This window comes from Eleginops maclovinus, chromosome 20 (genome assembly GCF_036324505.1).
Source record: "Eleginops maclovinus isolate JMC-PN-2008 ecotype Puerto Natales chromosome 20, JC_Emac_rtc_rv5, whole genome shotgun sequence".
NCBI classification, from domain to species: Eukaryota; Metazoa; Chordata; class Actinopteri; order Perciformes; family Eleginopidae; genus Eleginops; species Eleginops maclovinus.
In genome coordinates this window covers 15,064,292-15,080,763 of record NC_086368.1, presented here as the reverse complement: position 1 = coordinate 15,080,763, position 16,472 = coordinate 15,064,292, and positions in this window count along the sequence as shown.

The following is a 16,472-nucleotide window of genomic DNA, read 5'->3' as shown; positions in this document are numbered from 1 at the left end:
GCATCAATATAAACATAATCATAACTGTCATTCTTGCAGTCAGGTGTTAGCAACGAAACCAGAAAACAAGTGCATTGAAGAAACACACAAATGAGGTTTGAAAATAATATGTTCTCCTTGCTTTCAGATCAAAAAACATGTTGTATTCATTAATAGTCTGTCACTGTTATATAAGAAAGTATGAATGTTCCCGTATGTGCATAATCTCAACATGTGTGGCTCCAAATGCAGTTACAGCAGCCAGACTGTTTGGGTTGACTCCAGGGTCAGTCGGTTTCTCCTGACAGTTTTATGTACCCAAAAGATGACAGGCTGCTTGCACTGCCACGCTGAGATGTTTAGTTCCTCTGTTTGAGGGTTTAAAGTGTGCTGTGATGGTGTGTCGCATGCTGTATTTACATTCAGGTCCTGGGCTCAACATGGGCCGTCATTACGCCGTTCAGGCTGGGATAACTCCTCTGCCAGGGCAGGGTCCTGTGTGTTGACATTTGAAAAACCAAACAGCACTCAACACTGAAACACGAGCCCTCCACGAAGGGGAAAATGCAGGAGCTTGGTGTTTGAGACTGAAAGAAAGCGAGAGAGAGAGAAAATATGTGCTCGTAAAACTGAAAAAATAATGAAGGAAATACCCCACACCCTGTTAGATGAGGGAGATGAGTTTCAAAGCTGCCCCCTTCCGCCACCCCTTGCTTGTTTTCTGCTTGCAGGCTGCAGCAGCTGAGAGTGGTTTTAGCCGGGCTTTGGCTCAAATCAACTGTCAGAGAAAATCTGTTTCCAATATGTGCGTTTCCTGTGAATGCAGGAAACAGCCCTCCACACAAAGCACAGCCTGTCAGGAGCCACAGTGGAGCTCATGCACTACTCTCTCTCCCTTTCCACTCTGGAGCCTGCAGTACCTCTCAAACCCAAAAAACATAAACCTCCAAATAAAGATGGGAAGTGGAAAATTTGAACCCTATGGAAAATGTAAAGTCATAGTGAAAGAAGGTAATGTTTGGATTCACGAGCACATGTGAAGAGTAATTGAATAACAGAGAATTTGAAACGTTACGCTTTCTGTACAAACACCAGTGCACCAGGGAGTGTGGAGACAAATATTTGATAGCGCCTCAAACATCACTTTAAACTAAAGGAATCAGATTTGGTGTTATAATCTGTAAAGTACTTCAATTGCATCATTGTATATGTGGGATTTAGTCTCATATAACCTGCACATTTTAAAACAACAGCGAGATAGAACAAACACGTCTGGAGTGCACTAATCCATTTAAAGCCATACAAGAGCGGGTCCTGAGCTCAACTTCACCTTAATCTTGAGTAGGTATAAATCTTTGTCTTGATATTTTTCTCTGACATCCCCTCCAAATGGACTTCACCTATTTGTGTTACATGCCATTGAATGTGTATTTTCTTTAAATATCTATTGAATTTGTTGTTTTTTTCCCCTTCTTTCTGAACAACTTAACAAACCTTTGTATATCGTTGTGTCATTGTATGCTATCATATGTTATTTCATGTCAAAACTTATTTATACCTATTTTGTACATAAGAACAATATTCAAAATACAAACTAAAGGTTCGTTTTTTCATACAGTATTAAAAAACAACAGAGAAACATGTCTTATCTGGGGAAGCAAAAAAACAACCTAACACTAACCCATGTCAAAACTAAGTAATAAACCTCTCAACAGAAATTGATATGAGCTACAAACACAGGCCCACCAAAAGGAAGGAAATGTATTAAGGAGTACAGTTTTTCCTCTTTTATGTTTCAGCACATGTTGACAAGGATCACCATCCCAATGTGACATTAATAATTTTTTAAAAACCACTGCCTTATCCACTGATCCAAAAAATCCTTGCAGCAGAGTATCCTGAATCCCATTTCTGATCTAAAAACCAGCAGCGTAAAATTATTTCCCAGGGGACAGACGGCCATCGCACCCACCACATACCACAACAGGCTTCAAGGCTACGGGTTTAGCCCAGAGGATGTGACAGGAATCAAAGAGGCTTTTAAAGCTATTTAAATCAGCAGCTCCAAACTACATACTGATGTAGACACTGAAAACAGCTTTGCTAGCGAATACTAGCCTTCAGACAGTCATGGTTGGATTATGTTATTTGCAGATATAATAGGAAGTGTATTAAAGCTAAAGTAAGTATTGTTCTGGATGTTTAAATAGGTTGTTTAGATAACAGTTTTGTGATTTTTTTTTTGTGAAAGAAGAACCTTTAATATAAATCAGTTTTCATATATACATTAACCACACACAGTACACAGGTCGGTGCTCACATTCACATACATTTTAAAGTACACACACAGTTTGACACACTATACAGTTTTTACATGTTGGTTGCACACATGCATTTGGAGAGGTGCAGAACAAAGGCTGCCAGTCTTGCCAGGGAGCAGTTGGGGTATTGGTTCCTTGCTCAAGGGAACCTCAGCAGTCAGCTGGCACCCCTCCAGCTACCAATCCACCACTTTTTTTGGTCCGATCGGGACGTGAACCAGCAACCCTTCGGTCCAAAGTCTAAGTCCCTATAGACTGAACCACTGCTGCCCAGAGTATCATTTAAGATAATAGGTGCTTTTCTGAGCTAATAGAACTGATTTTCCTCATCAGGCCACAGCTGGGCAATGGTGGCAGTCATTGTGCTGTTTGACAGCTGGATTCCTCATCCTGTTGCAGATATGAGACAATGCAACAGGGAAGGAAGGGTGTTCGGCTGAGAGGCAATCATCTTCGCTGTGCCAGTCCTGCCTACACAATACGTGTTGTTCATTAATGGTCTTTTTCTCTTACGTTTAGCTTTATGACTTACAGCACTTTGCTGAGTAGTTAACCCCGAGGTCAGGCCCCCCGAGGGCCAACATGACCTGGTTCAATCCAACCACATGTTATGTCCAGTGTGTTTTGTCACTGTGCGCACAGATTTCTTGTGTTTTCCACTCCTCTCTGTCATTGGAATTTCATTTAAACACACTTTTAGAAGTGACTTGAAAATGAAAGACATGTTCCAGGTAATATAAAATACTCAAACAATAATGTGTGTCTAATATGGTTTTCCCACAAACAAGCCTTATTTAGATGCTAAAATCTGATTGTATTTGAGAAGTGAAAATTTCCCATTTGTGGCATGAATCACAAAACAACCGTTTAATGTCAAGCTCACTGTCTTTTGCAGGTAAAATAACAATAAGCAATAAAACAATTTCAGATGGGGGAATACTCTCAGAAAGTGTACTGCTAATTAACCACCATATATTAAAAATACAGATATATAATTTAATAATAATAATTCATTTTATTTATGGGCACCTTTCTAAACACTCAAGGTCACCGTACAAAATCAAAAAAACAAAAAACAATCAGTCCATCGATCAAACATTCATAAGAGCAAGCAGTTAAAATTACGTAATAAAACAGTGTACAAGGAGAAATAGAATTAAAGGGAGTAGGTGGGTGTCTTGATATGGAGGAGCTCGATGAGATACTGAGGGGCAAGATTGTTGATGGCCTTGAGTGTGAGAATAAGGATCTTGTAGATGATGCAGTATTTGATGGGGAGACAGTGGAGTTGCTGCAGGACAGGTGTTATGTGATTGATGGAGCGGGTTCTTTTAAGGATACAGGCAGCAGGGTTTTGAACCAGTTGTAAACCAAAGAGGAGAGAGAGTTACAGTAGTCCAAACATGATGTGACCAGGGTGTGAACTAGAATTTCAGCACTGTTGGGGGAAAGACATGGGCGCAGGCGAGAAATGTTACGTAGATGGAAGTATGCTGACCGAGTGACATTATTGATGTGGGACTAGAATGATAGGGAGCTATCCAGGATGACACCCAGACTCTTAACCTGGGGAGAGGGGGAAACAGATGAACTGTCAATGAAGATGGAAAAGTCATTTATTGTAGAGAGGGTGGATTTGGTGCAAAAAAGGAGGAGTTCAGTTTTTTCACTGTTGAGCTTGAGAAAGCTTTGGGAGAACCAGGATCTGATTTCCTGAAGGCAATCGGAGAGGGAGGTGGGAGGGAGGGACGTGGTGGGTTTGGTGGACAGGTAGAGCTGGGAGTCATATGCATAGCAATGGAACTGAATATTACATTTACGGAAAATATGGCCAAGAGGGAGGAGGTAGATAATGAACAGGAGGGGTCCAAGGACAGAGTCTTGGGGAACACCAGAGGAGAGGGGGGAAGAATGGGATCTGAATGTTTTGAGTTGGACAAACTGAGTACGGCCAGAAAGATATGATTTAAACCAGTCCAGGGGGGTATCAGATTTTCCAATGGAGGCTAGTCGGTCGATGATGAAGGTGTGGGAAATAGTATCAAAAGTGGGTGGAAGCCTGATTGGAACTGTTCAAAGAGACTATTGTGAGAGAGGTGATCATGAATCTGAGAGGCAACTGTTTTTTGCAGATTTTTTTTATCAGAATTTGAAACTCAACTACTTTGTTAACTTGTGAGAAAACAGAAGATGATAAACTCTCTTTGACACTATGTGAGCACTAAGTGACCCATTGAGTCTGGGCACAGGATCAGATACAGTCAGTGAACATGAACACATGGTGTGTTTTCCTTAATGGTTTAGGTCTGTCTACAGTATGCACACACATGCACCCGCCTGTTTCACTGTGGCCTCTTTTAGTTACAACCATACACAAGTTTACATATATGAAATCAGCCATGCAGTGAGCCATCATTCCTCTCTGCTCTGGTGTACTGTTGGGATAGGTTGGGATGGGAGGTGACAAAATGAGGGGGGGTGAGGGTGATGTTTAATATACTTGGGATGGGTGATTTTAAGGCAGGTCACTGCATGGGTGTAAACTGAGAGTGATGTTCGAGTGTAATGGTCCTGTGAGGGCTGTTGTTTTACTTTCTGGATCATTAAGCATGGACATGAGCCAGGTAAGACTTTGAGAAAGGGCGCAATCACTTTTCGCTGAGATGCTGAGCAGAATAACTTTACATAGAGAGGCAGGTGAGACTGCTACTCAGGACATGCTCTATCAGTGAGTTTAGGGCCTCATTAACATCCGGCTGATATCACATGCACATTTTCCCACAAATTCTGCACACATTTCAGAAGCACTTTCCTGAATGGAAAAACGAGGGCCAATGGGACCTCTCACTAGCTAGGTTTTCCAATGCAGCTGATATGCTTAGCGTACAGATGCATGGCTGTGCATGTGTGTGCAGTGCTTGTATGTAACAGAGATCCTCATGACCATTCCTATTCATGAGTCCAAGCTCCCATCTGGATCCTGCACTCTGAACACATGTCAGGTAAGTCAGAGCCGAGTAACAGAATACAGGAACAGATGATGAGCTCTTACACAGAGCTAACCTGTCACTTATCTGATTCTCCACACCAGGGCAGGGGAATGAAGCAGTGGAGTTACACACACATAGGCTTTGAGGTGGTGCTCTAAGAGGGAAAAAACAGCCTGTCATATGTATTAAGTTACAAATAACGTGAAGGTTTCTCAATATTTTGCAATTTATGTTAGAAATTAGAAGAATAAACCCCATCTTGTAACTTTCAGTCTGACTTTGCATAATATATAATGAGGGCTAATTATGTAAAAAGTGTCTTTATTGGTAATGAAAACCAGGTGAGTATAAATCAGAGGCTCGGGTCCCGACACAGGGTCACCAGAGGTTGGAGAGAAAGGTCACTCTACCTCAGGGGGCTGATGGGGGCAGAAACTCTGGGAGTCGGTTTTCAATTAAGTCACTGGTCAAAGTGTCACCAGGATATATGGACAGCCCACTGGCTTTACTTTAGATGAAACTCCTTATCCATCTTCCCATTTAAAGCTCAAAGAAACCAAAGCACATGTCTGTATCCAACATGACCGTGACTCTGTGTTTCCCCTATCAATCAAACGTTATCGCTCTGAGACATGTGTACCCTCGTTTGTCTCTTCATCTCTGTTCACTTAAGGATGTAGCCTGATCTGTGCTTTACCTCAAACGTCTCTCATATGGCTCATAAAAGCTGAATGCACAATTGAAGCTTCATCATATCTTTCATCACATTTTTAAATTAACATTAAACAAAGTCATGCCATGTGTGAGGAATGTATTCTTACTCTGGTTTGTTGGTAACCCCAGGAAATGGACCTTTCCCCTCAGTAGATTTCTACATTAAATATACTTGTTTTTCCGTCTGCATTTTATCTGTATATATGAATGACAGAGAAAAAGCATTGACAGAAACCCAGACACTGAAAGAGATAATAAAATACAGGAAAGAGAGAGCAAACATTCAGGAGACCTCAATCTCACTGATGGATGGCTCCATCCTGGAAACTCAGACATGAAACCAGATGTTGGGCATTGCTCTGAAACAGGCCTCTGCTGATGAAAAGGGCTGAAAGAAAGGTTCACATACATACTAAAGCACCCTCTCTTATTAGATCAGTTGATGAAAAGTTGCACGGTGTTGAACAAAAAGCTTTTTAGTTAAATAGTGTGTTTTCAGTGAGAAAATAGTATCTTGTCACATCTCTGGCATAACTATAGGATTCACTAAATGCTCTTTGGAAATGAAGAGGCCCCTCTGCGTCACTACATTACTCTGCAATTGCTGTCCTCCAACTCCGAGTTTCCAATTAGATCAATTGACCAATTAGTTAAAGAACCCTGTGACCATCATTCAGCTTAACAGTGGTGGAGGATTCCTGAGATTTTTATTTGAGTAAAAGTAGCATTACTGCAGTGTTGAAATACCCTTATAAGCACAAGTATAAGCGTTAAATACAGTTTAAAGTCAAAGAGTTTATTCTGCAGATTCCTCAGCGCCTTTTATAGAAACATATTGTTGTATTATAATTATTGGGTGCATTGTGTACATTACTTTCATGTTGCAGATTGTGAAGGTTTTTATTTGCGTTATAATACTGGGTAGTTTATAAGTAGATTTAAAGGTTTATTTGTTGATCATTTGAATTATCGATCTGAATCTGTAAATTGGTAACTAGGGTTTTAAGTAAAACAAAAAAGTTTGCCTCTGAAGAAAAAAGAAACATAAAATAGAGCTAAAGTACCTACAAATTGCACTGAACACAGTACGAGAATAAATGAGCTTATATCTTTATTGGAGGACTGCTGTAATGTACACGTTGTGACTTAAGTCACTCTTAATAGTTATTTTATTGGTCCCAGGACTAAACAGTGTCCCCTCCATTGTCCCCCTGTAGTTTTGCAACTCTCATTGTTCTTTGTTATAGTTTGGATATACACAAGTAAACACAGTACTTACTGACCCAGAGAGTTTGAACCCCAGTGCTGGGAAGAAATTATTGAACAAGTTTATAGATTTGTTTTTTTAAAGATAATACATCAAGACCATTACTTATACGACTGTGCTTCATTGGTTACATAAGACAAAAAAGACAATACTTTTATCCCAGTTTGATGAAGAGTCATGATGAATGCCTTAGGAGTTTGGCACCAGAGGGAAACTGTTACTTTTAAGCAGAAGAGCCAGCTACACATTAGCCGAGTTAAACATGACACTGATTAATCAACAGTAAACACACAGGCTCTTCTTTATCTAGTCTCGAAAGGCTGATTGACTTGAGCAGAGAAGGAGGAATACTGGAGGAGCAATTTTACATCACGTACATTTATTTTGCAGCTCTATGACTCTTCTTCTAACAAGTCCCTTTTCTGTCAAATAGGCCGGCACGTACATTGTAAACTGCAGTGTTCCCAGAAAATATGGAGAAAGAAATGGAGAAAGGTCTGTGTGAAAACAGGTGACATTTGCACTTGGTTACTCATGCAATCCCAGCTCAAAGCAAGGTACAATACAGTATTCCTAAGTTTTGTAAAAGTATACACTTTCTGAATGTATGGAGCATTTTACAGATTGAAAGCTGAACCCTGCTCTGACTCCTGCCTTGTGAAAACCAGATTCTGCTGCAGGGCTCATGGCAGCTCTGAGTCTGGAGCGGGGGATGTGGAGGATGTGGGATGGGAGGGGGTTGGAGGGCTAACTCAAGACTGTACACACTGCAAAGAAATTAGACAGGTTGTCAGCTGAGTGTGCAGCAGGACTTTGGCGGCCAGCCCTCCTCTGGGATGTGGAAGAGAGGAGAGCAGGAATGGAGGAGCATGTCAGCCATGCACAAGAGGTTGAGACACGGTTTCCTGTGTGTATTTCCTGTGTGTTTAATGTGGAGCTCAGGGCCAGGGCCTGTTTCCTGTGTGTGATGGGTGCCAGGCCCAGGACTCCGACACAAAGACAACACGCCACGAGACCCTGCACCAATGTCAGTAACAGGCCAGGCAGCCGGTACATACATCAGGAAAGCTTCACATGCTTCTATATACAGACTCAGAGTTTCAAAGTTTAGAAAATGTCGCTTGTGAGGGGCAGAGATTTCTGTCTGTCTTCCTCTCCGCTTGGGAACTCAGTGTCCATGTCACTTAAAAAAAAAGTATTGTAATATTATAATATGTAAAATAGATGGCTGTTTAAAAGACAAGGCTGATGTTATTATATATTTTCTTATATCATTTTTCCAACTGCCAACAAATACCATTAAAAGACTTAACAGTGTGTCTCATAATATGTTTATACTCTCATACCCGCCCTGCGACATTTAGCCTATTGCCCATTTTGTTGACATTCATATTTAAAAGGGGTCAAAAACAAATGTGTTTTTTTGAATGGCCCAAAAACAGCTGGGGCTTGCAGATTTTTTTTTAACAGCTACAGGATGGTGGATATGGGATTGACCCTAAAAACACAATGGCGCCCAGATTCCTTCTGATAAAGGAAAGTGTCCCACAGTGAGCTGATGTGTTTTGAATATATTTTGGACTACAATAAATGCCTTTTCAATTAGCTGCTGGCTTTATCCACCTATAGGTACTGGGCAGGTGGTGTATGGTGTGTTTTTGTTTTAGTTTTTCCTCCCTCGGCAGCTACCCGATGCAGTTAAACTGTGGCAGAAAGCAGTGTTAGTGAAGCAAAACTAAAGGGTCACAAAATTAAATAGTTGAGAGATATTTAAAAAGAGGGGACAATTCACCTTCATCACTACAACCAAGTTCTTTCACACACAAGGCATGTAATCCATTATTACTTTAAGAATATTGAATATAGCCATATTTTGTCCGGACAAACAATGATTGTTTGAGGTGTGTGTTTGGACATGTGGTAGAGTGTGTGAGAGGGTCAAGCCAGGAGCACAGACAAAGTGACAAAACCTCACTCAAGAAAACGGAGCATGTTTGCCCAGTAAGAGAAGCCTAAAACACACAACCAACGCAAACAAAGACCCTGAGGATATGGGAGGACAGGCAGAGGGAGAAGACCGCACAGAGAAACCAGAAAGAGGGAGAGGAAGGTAGGGATGCAAGTATTGAAGCTGGTAATTCACCTCAGACAAGCACAGACACACACACTGAAACTGTGACGCACTAATGACGCTCCCTGGAATTATCCATTTTATTTGTGGAAGTGTGTGGGAGCTGCACATGCATTGCATGAGGTGTTTATGGTTGGGGCAATGTAATAGCTGTCTAAGCTTACTGATTTGTTGATTTCTCAACAGCAAAGCCCTGGGACAAATTCATAAAGCTATTCGCAAACACACACAGTCAAAACAAACACACCCTGAGATGCACAACCAGACATACACTGTGATCCGTGGGTGCACGGGGTGGTCAGCCAAGTGGCAGGATTATATGAGCCACACACAGACAGGTGAGCCAGACTGCCTCCAGAGGGAAGGCCTCCGGACAGACAAAGGCTGCCAGACCTCTTTCATCACATGACAGGGCACTGCAGTCAGGAATAAATACAGGGAGGCCACCTTACACTCTTTATCTGTACCGTAAAATATCAGAACAAAAGTAAGAGGCAGTAGTTTTAATGGGAAGTAAAAGTCAGGGAGGATGAGGGGATGAAGTCCAGCTGCAGCAGCAGACTGTGTGCTTTTATTTCAAATTGTGTTCACATTTTAAACTTTATTCACACATAGTTGAAAATATTGTGTTCTCTTCTGATCTCTATATGGCTTTATAGTTAACTCAAAAAGTACATTTATGAATTAAAAAAACAAAACCACATCAACATCACACCCAAACAGGATTATAAATGTGTGTGAGGGTAATCTTTGGTATATTTACTGTCACAATAAAAGACAGAAACAGGCTGGTTTTTCAGGACACACCTCCCAAACATGTGAGTCAGCTGTAACACCTTAACTCCACATAGTGCAAGTGAGAGGGCATGAACTAGATGGCAAGTAAGCAGAATAATTGAAACAGAAAGTAGAAAGTAATGAGCCCATTGTTGAAATGTCTCGGATTCTGTATTGCAAAGTAGAGTGTTAATCCATTCATCAATTTATATAGGCCTAATAAAAGTTACATAAGTTTAAAATCGGTCAAATTTCGTTGACACACAAGGTGGTGTCAGTGAAGGGCAGCTTGATTTTTTGGGTCTAATTCAGAAAAAAAAAAAAAATGAAAATCAATGTTTTATACTTTTCACATCTATTATATAAGACCTGGTGTGTAGGAGAGGGACGACTAACTCAAAGGTTTCAAAAAATAAGTTACTTTGGAAAATGATACTTACTTGTGACATTTCCTGATCGATCTAGTACCAAAACACAACTTTGATTTTTTTCAAGGCAGAGTGCAGGAGCTTATTTGAAACCAAATTAACTTGATGATTTTTTACAAAGTTGAATAAGTAGCCCAAATGTATCGCAATATGAAAACACAAGGGCATTTTTAACAATGAGTGTGTATATGATTCAGGCAGAACGAGATGCTGGTATGAGCTCTGATGCCCCTTCACACAAAGGTCCGAAAAACATTTCTTATTTCAATACCGTGTCCCTCAAAGCTCCCTCCATATATCCTTAACCCGAGCAGGTATCAGAGCAATGACATGACATGAACCTCATCACACACCCCAAAGCATCTATCATCTCAACTCTTTTGTGTACATTTGAACACCGTGCAGTTAGCTGAATGGAGGAAAGCTGACATTGACTGAGATGTGTATGTGTGTGTGTGTGTGTGTGTGTGTGTGTGTGTGTGTGTGTGTGTGTGTGTGTGTGTGTGTGTGTGTGTGTGTGTGTGTGTGTGTGTGTTTGTGTGTGTCCAACACGTCTGAAAGGATTGTTGGGGGAAGTGTGATTATGTAGAAAAAAGGCCAGGCTGGAGTCTATTGAAAAGGCTCTTGAGGATAGAAAAGACCTCTCACCCATTACAAGGGATCCCAAAAGCCTTTTTTGCCTCGTTGTTTGCCATTTACTGCAAAACCCATTTATCAGAGGAATAAAAGGACCACAGCTCGATGGGTGTGTGTACTATTAATCTGTTAAAAGAAATGGATATCTATTCATCCAGTCTCAAACCATGTCTGACTGATAAAAGAGCAGCGGTGGCTTAGTTACCAGCTGTGTACGTCTGAAGCATACTGAGGCATAATGATGCATCAATAACTCATTAAAGCCCACACTGAATTTCACAAAAACATTAGGATGGGCGGGAATAGGGATGGTTTAATCCACAACAGTTTCATTATCGCTCGTCTTTCTGCAGCGTCAAAAACTGACAGGTCTGAACATGACGGCGGCAACTCCAAGCGAAAGCCAGAAGGGTGGAAAACAAATGATATTAAAAGCTATGTGTGTGCGGTTCAACAGTGGACAACTTATTTTAAGATTTGGCAGCAGCTGATTGTATAATCAATCATTTTAATCACTTTAAATTCTCTGACTAAATGCGTTGGTGGCAAAACGATGAGACAGCAGCACACTCATCCTCAACTGACAGATTACTGAGTTTGTTGGTTTTAAACTAAAGGTCAGAGAGACTTGGCTTTACTGTTGCCTTGTTGCAGAACAAAAGCATGTTTTTGATTCTGCTTCAAGTACCTAAATCCTCTGAGTAAACTGAACTTTGACATTTACACTTTGACTTTTCATCTGGACCCTCTGCTTGTTGTTTTTCCTCATGGTATGTGGTCATGTAACTGCAAAGATATGATCAACAAAACACTTTGTTGATTTCAGATATTCTTGAAGTCTAAGGCTGTATCTCTGCTGCCCTCAGTGTACTATGTAGTTTAATGACATGTTATTCTTGTTATTTTCCTTAATTCTTTTTTGATTGATTTGCCCATTTTGCACTCTATATTTGTATACATTTAACTCAGTGCAGTCTTCTCAATTTTAGTTCAAGGACTGTAATATTCCCTGCGCCATTGTTATTCAAAAAATAATAACACCACAACCTCTGTCTTTATGTCTGCAGTCTAAGCTTCGCTAGATTTCCATCCCAAAGTTTTGATGCTGACAGGAATACTTTACTTTTCTAGAATCTTCTAAAAAAAACAGTTTCATTGTTCTGTGGTTCCCTCCAGTGGTGATACAGTATATTACACTTTGTTTTATTTATTTTAAAAAATTGAACTCAGTGTTAACGCCTAATGTAAACTTTTTATTAATTCTATCCCTCTACAGATTATACCAACATAATTAAAGGTTTCCACACTAGACATGAATGTTTTTTTCTGTGGTAACACTGCCTCAGCTTTAAAAAGGGGCCGTCTGTACTGACCACCGTCTATGGTATTTACTTATGCACGTGGTATCGGTTGGTATGCAACCTGCACGCATAAGACCACAACCTCATCATTCATTGTTATATGACTACATGCCCTCACAAGCATGATTAATTAATTGAATCATCAATTGTTTATATGCAAATCCAATGAAGTTCTTTTAAACCTATTTTAGACTATGTTTATGCTGATAAAAATACATGTTTTGGGACAATGTAGTAGGTAAGGTTAGATTGGTTTAGTTTCTAGGGTTTTATACATAATAAAGTATTCTCTATAACGCATGAACTCCAATTCTAGATGTTTTAGTAAGATATATTGTAAACACTTTCTGTCAAGTCTCTGGGGCTTTATTCTCAAGCTTCAAATAGCTTATTGGGGTGTCCTATTTTTCACATCTTATATATCTCTTATGATGTACAATATTTGAATACAATGAATGAAATCTAGTTGAATTGAACTGAACCAAAGCATACCACACATCAGACTCAGTGTCTCCCTCCACCGTTCCTGCAGGAAAGCTACGCTGATATCAACAAGAACGTCTGGTGGAGATTTAAAAAGAATGTGTACTTCTAAACACTAGAGGACGTCAGAGATTCGTTGTGTTTATGGCTCTAACCCAATTTGAATGAGACAGATGGGTTCCTTAGAAACTCTTGAATTGTTTGTTAACAGTTTGAGGATTTTCTTAGTCATCCGTCTGAAAAAGAACAGAAAGGATTTTACAGTAATTGCAGACATCCCTGAAGCTTAACCTCAACATTTTCCACCTCTGACTAACAACATGTATTTCCTTTGATGTTCCTTAAATGGTCTAAAAAGCTTTATACAAGCTTTTTATTTAAGATCTCCAAATCTACTATGTTGATTTCGTAAATATAAGCGGAAATGTTACTTTTTCTTGTTTTCTTAACATCTGTCATCACACAGACTAAAATATACGTGCTAATGATTTTTGTATGTTTGAATTTACCTATTATATGTTTTTTTAATATTACAGATTACTACCACACCCCTTTAAACATACTTTGTATTTCTTTTATGTGATTGTATTCACTGTGCCTGAAGTAAATCAAATAAATAAACTCTAGAATAAGGGTTTATGTGCATCTGCAGACACCACATTCATAACTCTTGTATGAAAAGCAACACAGATTATCATTGTGGTTTTTGCAAGTCAACACAGTCTTTAAAGTCTCTAAACCCAGTTGTTATGGAGAGTTATGGGATGGCTTGAAAGGTAAAGTGGTATTATTTCCAAAAACTTAAATAATGATAAGCAGGACCACACCCAACATTTGAAGATATGTGATTCCATAAATAATAGAGTTAAAGGATCCAAATGTTGGTCTGTATTTAGTGTTGAAAATGTCTTTTGGTTTTCTCCACCTATGCTTGAGGCTCGGAGATAAAGAGAAAAGGGATGTCAGACCCGACATGTTATTTCACTTCTTATTCCTTCATTAAGGATGTGAAGGAGACTGTCCTATTCATTTAATCCTGAGGTTTTTCTTTTAAATCTTTTTGAAAACGTATCAGATCTTCCAGCCAACAGTAACAATGCCCACCACAGCTGTTACTGAGGAAGCAAACAAGCCAAACAGATGAATCATCAAAGACTGTACTATTTGTCTACATCAGTTTGTTCAGACTTGTTCTGTTATTAGAAACTTAGTATTAACATCACCTGCAGCTTTCTGTCTGCCCCTCAGTGTTTCCACTTAAGGTCAATGAGAAAATAGCTCAGAGTCGTGAATGTAGAGTTGCTACCAGCTGAAAAGAATAGTTGTAATCGTGATCCTTCATGGAAATCAGGGTTGAAGCCAACTGTCGTGTTTTAGAAATCAATTATTTATATCTATGATAATACACAGTGTCTCTACTGCCATGCGTGCTGGGTGTGTGCAGATATGTAATCATGCATACGTCATATGCTTAGCATACAGAGTGCACCCTTTCAGCGGTTTCTGGTTATATATCCGAGAAATGATATATGATTTTTCTCTCTAGTGTCTTCTGTTTACAAAATCAACATGTTTTGAAGTTATTAACAGACAAAACATTATGCATTCTACAAAAAGTGAATATTTAGCAAAACATTACATTTTGAACAGGTTTTTTTTTTATGCATCTGTACAGATTTGTAAGAGTAACTTGGACTTAAAAGGGTTAATGACTGATACCACTGAAATATCTGTCCACCGGCAGCTGTCTGACTTAGCTTAGCATTACGACTGGAAACAGGCATATGGTAAGCCTGGCTTTGTCAACAGGTACCAATCCTAGCACCTACAAAGCCCACCGATTACCAAGTTGTATTTCCTTTGTTTTATCTGTGCAAGAAAAACAACAACTCACCGTTTAATAGGAGCTGGTGTTTATGAGATTTTCACTGTTTGCTTGGCAACTGACCTTGGCCTGGGACTGACCAGAAGTCAAATAATCTGTATTTCTTAAATGAATTACAACCATCCTAGACATTAATCCAAGCCCCAACACTGATGATACAGGCCCATTTTTACCATAAATATGAGTGGTGACTCAGGATACATTTGTTTGTATTGTTTGTACATTTGTTTGTAAACATCCGACTTGGACCACCTGCAATTGTAACAAGCAGTTTGTACTGTGTCGAACTGATGACTTGAAGTCATGTCTTGATCTCTCTTTTAGCACCCCCATTTTGCCAACTTTTGAATTTTGATATGAGATATTAAATACTCTAAGGATCCTGGGAGTTCAGATATCAATGCTCCATACAAAATGAAATTTTCTTGTGTAAGCCCAACAAGCATAACATATTATAACATTGTATATGATTAGATTATTTCAATAACTTTTACCCTTTCCTTTACCCTTTTGAATCACCAGCCTTTGTAATGGAGTATGAGATTAGGTCACTGTGCTATTTCACATAAGACAGGTGGTATTTAGAGAGATGCTGCGGGCGATACAGGATCATAACAAGAGAGAAGAGCTGTTCATCCATCTCTCTTCAATCAAACTTTGCCTGAAAGTAAGACAGCAGAGCAACCTGTGAATACTTTACTGTGTTGGGTTAAATCATCCCTTTTTCATGTGCCTGCGGCCGACACTCAGGTAGAACACTGTTTTAAAAAATGTGGAAGGTCACATCTGAAGCAGCCAGCAAGTGTAAGGTGGGGTTTTTTTTATGATCCAACTGAAAAGCCCAGCCCCATGATGCCTGGTAAACGCTAGCAGCACTAGCACCAGAAGTTGCTAAAAACAAAAAGCTAGTGGCAAAGTTGGCACCCACTGACAGTGACAACCCGTACCTTCAGGCCTCACTAGAAAGCAACTCCCCAACAAAATGGCTATACTTTGTGCCTTTATATCATTTCTATTTACAGCTGTAGAGGTAGGAAGTTGTGGAAGAGACCTGTGACGTGCAATGAGTGCACACGCAGGTGTGCTCAGGCAGTAGAGAGATAGACAGATAGACACAAAGGTAGAGAGACAGACAGGTTGTGGAGGGACTTTTTACAGTTCATTGAACAGCCAGATTTTCTTCATTGTTTATGTTAGAGCATTTTCTTTTTTTTTTGGATTATGCTACTTTTGGGATTTCAGAAAACATAACCAAACATTTTCCTATAATTCATTATCCACCTCAGCTCTAAGGATAAGTCTATTAAGCAAACACACATTCTTAGCTTTGGCTCTGTCTCAGTCTACATGAATGTAAGCCGATTTTACTGTTGTCATCGGCCTGCACCCAGACATTTATACACAACCACAGAAATAAACACCAAATCCCCCCCCCCCCCCCCCTCGTACAATAGGCCTATATTTATAAAGCTGAAAGGGAAAATGACTCCACAGAAAAAT